The sequence below is a fragment of the Hipposideros armiger genome, unplaced genomic scaffold, assembly GCF_001890085.2.
Source record: "Hipposideros armiger isolate ML-2016 unplaced genomic scaffold, ASM189008v1 scaffold_41, whole genome shotgun sequence".
NCBI classification, from domain to species: Eukaryota; Metazoa; Chordata; class Mammalia; order Chiroptera; family Hipposideridae; genus Hipposideros; species Hipposideros armiger.
The window spans coordinates 1735052-1741051 of NW_017731391.1; the positions used below are offsets into that span (position 1 = coordinate 1735052).

The 6000-nt window shown below is 46.2% G+C and overlaps 1 protein-coding gene across 1 annotated transcript in view; it reads right to left on the bottom strand.

Moving 5' to 3' along the window:
• PLEKHG1 (pleckstrin homology and RhoGEF domain containing G1) overlaps nucleotides 1-6000 on the bottom strand; it is a 231116-nt gene that overhangs the window by 184230 nt on the left and 40886 nt on the right. The window lies entirely within an intron of this gene.

The window sequence follows — 6000 nt, forward strand, 5'->3', positions numbered from 1 at the left end:
AGTCACAAAGTCGGTGGAGAGTTTAAAGATTAATAGCTATTGGAAGCTGGGCAAGCAAAGCGTTCAGCACACATTTGGAATTCAATAAAAATTAACTGAACTGAGTCAAGGATACCCATAATCAAAGTTTTGGAAGCAGCTCTTGAGTTAGGTGCAGACACACACAAACACACAGCCTCCCACCTGAGATTTCTAGACACACCATGACGGTGCTGTAGGTGGGGAGGATGGCTGTGACCAGTGACAACCTGGGAGAGCAATGGATAAATTCTGTCCTGCTGAGCTGGCAGAAGAAAGTTGTGTTAGATGTCCTAACATGCTATAAAGACAGTTCTCAGTACCTCTGTCTCCCTTTCCACATTCGTCTTCCATGAATGCGCTCACTTCCAGCTTCAGACAAGATGGCGGCCATCAGTCCAGAGCACCTGGACTTAGCCTCACCAAACAGACCCTCCAGTTTGCTTTCTCAGAGAAAAGGGTTTCTCTCTTCAATTAGGTGAGGCTGCAAGCATGCCCTGCCAAAGAAATACACATCCTTCTTGTCTTCCTTCGCACTCCCACCAATCCCTCATCTGGCCTGGTGCATGAGTTTCTTTCTCTTCATTTCCCAAATTGGGATCAGGGCCATACTGTTTTAATGCCTGCACACCCTCCTGGCTGGTCCTGTTTCTGTTCACTTTTAGAGGAAAACACTGAACAAGCAGAGAATTTTCAATCCACATACTCCTTATACACCAGTTTCCTGTACAGATTCATTTGTCTCCCACTCGGGAGACACTTCCAGAACCGATGAGGGCTGCCTCTTGCTGCCAAGTTCAGCTCTTGCTTGGTGTCAGTCATCTTTTACCCCTCTTCACCCCTCTGCAACATTACATAACACTGAACTATGAGCAAGTTTCCTCTAGAGTTGTCTGACCCCGAACTTGCCTGAAGCACCTCCCATGGTCCTGCTACCTTTTCCATGGCCTCTGCGGGCTTCGATGTCCTCTTCCCATCCCTCATAGCCCTGCATGGGTTGAGCCAGTGGGTTTCCATCTTTGCTCCTTGCACACTGGGAATCAGAGAGAGCCCCTCCCCTTCGACACATGCCCCTCCCTGTGGGAAACGGGCATCCTTACTTCTCATCCCTACTCCAATTTTATGCTTTTCACATTTGTGTCAAATTTTGTTTCTACACAGATTTTATGGTTTTAAAGGATTTGAAAACTATCGCTGACTGGTGTAAGAAAATAAGGGTTCAGTTTCTGGTCCCCACGATGAAATGTACTGGCAGTGTAACCCCTCAGACATCAGTTTCCTCATAACTAGCTGAAAGTCAAGAATATCCTTCTTGCCTACCTTGCAGGGCTACTGGGCAGTCAAGAGAGAAAACACACATTAGTCCTGACACAAATGTCCCTAATATATGATGGCCTCTGGAATATCTTTGCTATCAGCAGTGTGAGCCCTGCCACCCTGTCAGGAACAAGGCAGGAAGAATGGCGTGGCCATCCTGGGCAGCACTCGCCCAGGCAGCAGCTTTAGCTCTCCTCTCGCCACCATCCCACCCTGGCCCTGTGGCCAGCGCCCGGGCCACACCAAGTCCTACCGTTCTCTGTAGGACCCAATGCTCTGATAGCTGCTCTCTGGGGACCCACTGGCTGATGGTAAAAGCAGACAAAAAGAGAACTGGACTTTGGAAGAAATGTTTACATTTACTTCTTTTTAGTTATAAAAGTAATAGATGCATACTGTAAAAAGTTTAGAGAATAAAGAAAAACAAGGGAAAAGCATCACTTATAACTCAGAGGCAATCACGGTTAATATTGTGGGACTACCTTTCCAGTCTGGCCTGTTTGTTTGTCTATAATGGAGAATGTAGATTAAACAATGCATTGTACTCCGACCATTTTCTTTTTTTTTTCACTGAGCATTATAACACAGGCATTTTTTAGGAGAAAACTTTAAACTGTTGACCTTTTGCTACTTGAAGCAAAAACTCTTCAGAAAATGTCAGAAATGCCGCATGTTTGTTTTAGGAGCCAGAGAGTTCTGAAAATGGTGAGACTATTCTGATTCTCAGTAGGCCAGAAAGCTGGAAAACCCTGGTGGGCAGCCTGGTGGTGGTGGCAGAGAAGGCAGGCGGCCAGACTCTGGGAGGACCTGGAGGCGTCTTAGCTCCAGGAAGCTGGCCCCTACAAAGCTCTGTTCCCTGCTCCCAGGGGCTATTCCCCTTACACAAACCAGCTCTACCAGCCCAAATCTTCTTCTCACCAGCCTGGTTCAACCATTCATCCCAGTGTTTGGGGACCTCCAGCCACACTCTGAAGCATCTGTAATCCTCCTATTAGCTAAGTGGGGAGTGACTGCTAGCAAGAGTAAGAGGAAGCTCTGAATCCATAGCAGCAGGGGAAGAAGTGTTCTGAAATGCAGACTTAGAACATGTATTTTCCTAGAACTCTCCCTGCACGTGGTAGCTCAGTTACTTTGGGCATCTTGCTAGGTGACCTAAAGGTGCTCCCACTATGGCATGAGTCTTCATGCCACAAGACTTCGTCAGGTGACATGAGATGGAAGGTGTGGCTTTCATGCTGGGCCTCTAGGGGATCCCATTACTCCCTGTGTGAAGGGGATGGGGTCCCCAAAAGGGCAGCATCATGCATTGCATCCCACCTTATGGTCCTGTCTGTCATGCACCTAAAAGAAGACCTGGGAAGGAGGGAGCTAGATAAAGGGCAGGTGAGCTTGGTTCTTGGTTTTTATAGAAGAGAGAGAGAGAAATTGAGGTGATCAACTTCAGTGCAAAAGAGATAGACAATTGCAAAGTTGGAGCGTAAGTGTAGATTTCTTTCTAAACAGGCCAGAGAATGATTTGGGGCCTATAAGACATGGGACAACACAGCCACAGAAGATCCAGAAACCTGTACGTACTCCATGAGCTTTTGTATTCCTGGGCATATGAGATTTTCTTTGCTTCTCTTACTCTTCCATAGTAGTTAGTCAAATTTTTCAGTTTTAGCTTTCTCTTCTGATTGAGAGATATTATCAGGCTTCCACCCCCTCTATTTCATAGAAACTTCATCAAGGTCACCAATGACCTTCTTGTCACAAAATGCAATAATGTAATCTCAGCATCTTACTTATTGTATAGCAGTTATGAAGTGTGATCGAGAAATATGGTGAATGTTTAAATTTAAAAAAATTTATTACCGTAAGAGACACACTGCCATTAATTCCCCCTCAGAACACTCCCCCTTGCTTTGAACACGCTCACACCATCATTCCTGCCACTTTCTGAAGCAGTTCTGGAAGTCCTCTTTCGTGAGTGTCTTTACTTCATCCTCCATCATGACAGCGCTCTGTGTCACACATCGCTTCTGTACGGCAATTTCTGTCAAATACAAACATGACGGTGTGTCCTCACCTACCTTATTCAATGAATGTGGCACTACACGACTTCCGGTTCTCCCCAAAGTCAAAAAAGATCATGAAAGGAAAATGTTTTGAACTGATTCAGGACATGGAGGCACCCATGACAGCACAACTAAAGACGCTCACGAAAGAGGACGTCAGAGCTGCTTCAGAACGTGGCAAGAATGATGGTATGAGCGTGTTCAAAGCGAAGGGGAGTATTCTGAGGGGGATTAATGGCAATTTGTCTTTTACGGTAATTTTTTTTTTTTAGCTGGGCCATCCTGCCACCTGTTGGCAGCTCAGCAGCAGCTCAGCTCAGGCCGGGACCCGAACCACTGTTGCTCAGAGCTCACACTCTTGAGCGAGCTCTTAACCAACTGAGCCACTCGGCAGGCCCAATAATTTTTTTTTTTAATTTAAAAATTCACTGTGTTTTGTGATCATACCTCATATGATATACTTTCCCCACTTGGCTTCCAGGAGACCACGGGCCCCTGGCTTTCCTTCCCTCTGGCTGCTCCTCTCCCTGGGCTGGGTCTTCCTCATCCATCCTGTAAGCGGCGAGGTGTCCAGCCTCTTCTCTGTCTCCTCCCCCTCTCTAAGAGATCTTATCTAGCCCTATGGTTGTAAATACTATTATGTGTTGAATGTTTCCAGGTGTATATCTCCTCCTTAGGTCTCTCTCCTGAACGCCAGCTTCACACATCCACGTGCCCACGTGGCATCACCACTGAAAGCTGAGAAGCCTGTTGATCTAATTTCTCACCCTTCCTAACAGCCTTTCCNGAATAGAACACACTTTGCAGGGTCCCCAATGCCTCCCTTCACAGACAGAACCACACGGGGAACCAAACCTGAGTCCTGATCACAAGGAGTTGGATCCCCCCCGTGTTTCTCACTCAGTAAATAATGCCAGCTGCACTCAGATGTTCAGGCTGATGTCCTCGGCCTCATCCTCGACTCTTTCCTTTCCAAAGCCCCACAACCAGGCTATCCCCCAGTACCACTGGCTCCACTCTCAGCAGAAGTTCAACCATGGTTCACCACGTCTACAGCCCCTACCCTGACCCAGGCCACATCACCACTCATCTGGACGGCTACAGCCTCCTGTGAATGAACCTCCCTGCTATGGTCGTGCCCCCCAGTGCTGACTCTATACACAGGAACTCATATGCAAGATCACGGTATTCCCAGTTTCAAACCCCTCAATGACTTCCCATCACACCCAGAGTCAAGTCAAGTCCTTATCAGGACCTGTTTCCCGAGTACCATTCTCCCGTGGGCCTCCCAGCTGAACAGGGTAGAGATCTTTGAAAAAAGCTCCAGGGACACTGTTGTTCAAATATAAAGAATGGTCTCCTCAGTGACTTCCCCCCTCAAATAGCCTTTGGCCTCAACCATTCTGGCTGGGAAGAGGTTGCCCAGATAAGTACCCCTAACTTTTACTTAACAAATACAATTTTTTCCTGATTTTAGAATTCTTGAAAACCTGAAAAATACAGAAAAGTTAAAATAAAAAGCCAAGCGTCCAAGCCCAAAGATAACTAATTAACACTACTGTTTCGGTCTAATTTCCTGCCATTCTTTTCTACGCAATATTGAATTTAAAAAAATTAATTGTTGCATGTTGATTTTATCCTCTCCTTTCTAATATGTCTTAAATGTTTTACTTTTATCACTGACAGTTCTTGGGGAATCTTATTTCCACATCATAGTCCCTTGTATGAATGCACCGTATATAACCCAATCCTTCATTGTGGAAAATTTACGTTGTTTACTGCAGCAATGTCAAACCTTGCATATAATCAGGTGTCTAGAAAGGTTTATTTCTTTAGGGATATAATCCTGAAAATGGAATTACTGGGTCAAAGGGTACGGACATTTGAGGCCTTGATACCTATTGCCAAATGGCTTTCCAAAGCATATATGTCAACAGCAATGTGTCTCAGTGTTCAGTCCTTTATTTCAAGCTGTCCCGAGTGTGCACCACCGGGATGTGCCGAAGTCATCTCAAGCCCCGAAATGGTGCGGTGCATCCTACCCTTTACACCCCTACTGGCTCCCCAGCCAATTACCTCACTGTAGCCAATGCCAGTCTGGTCTCCAGGCTAGAGCTGCCAGTTTCTTCTCCATCAATCTCTCAGCAGGTCCCCCTCACCCCATCGCATACACACGCGTGCACTTGTATCCTCCACAACACACACACACACACACACACACACACACACACTTTTCTGTTGAGTCAACTTCCCCATTTCCATTGCCTTCCTGCCTACATGCAGGCATCATCTGCATGTGGGTGACAGTGCTGCATTCCCACTTGTCATCTAGACAGAGCTGCCTAATGGACCTATGAATCACCTGGGAGATATCGTTAGAACAAAGATTCTTATTCTACAGGATAATACAAGGATTGCGCAATCATTTTATCCTCTCTGCCAGATTACAAGGCCACGAATAGAAGGGGCAGAATATTAACCAGCTCTATTGAACTAAATGAATTCAACCCAGAGTCCCTCCAGTTGAGTCAAGTTAATACATAATCTAGATGGAGAGGGTATAACACAGCAGGGCAAGGACAAGTGTGTGTGTGTGCGTGTGCGTGCG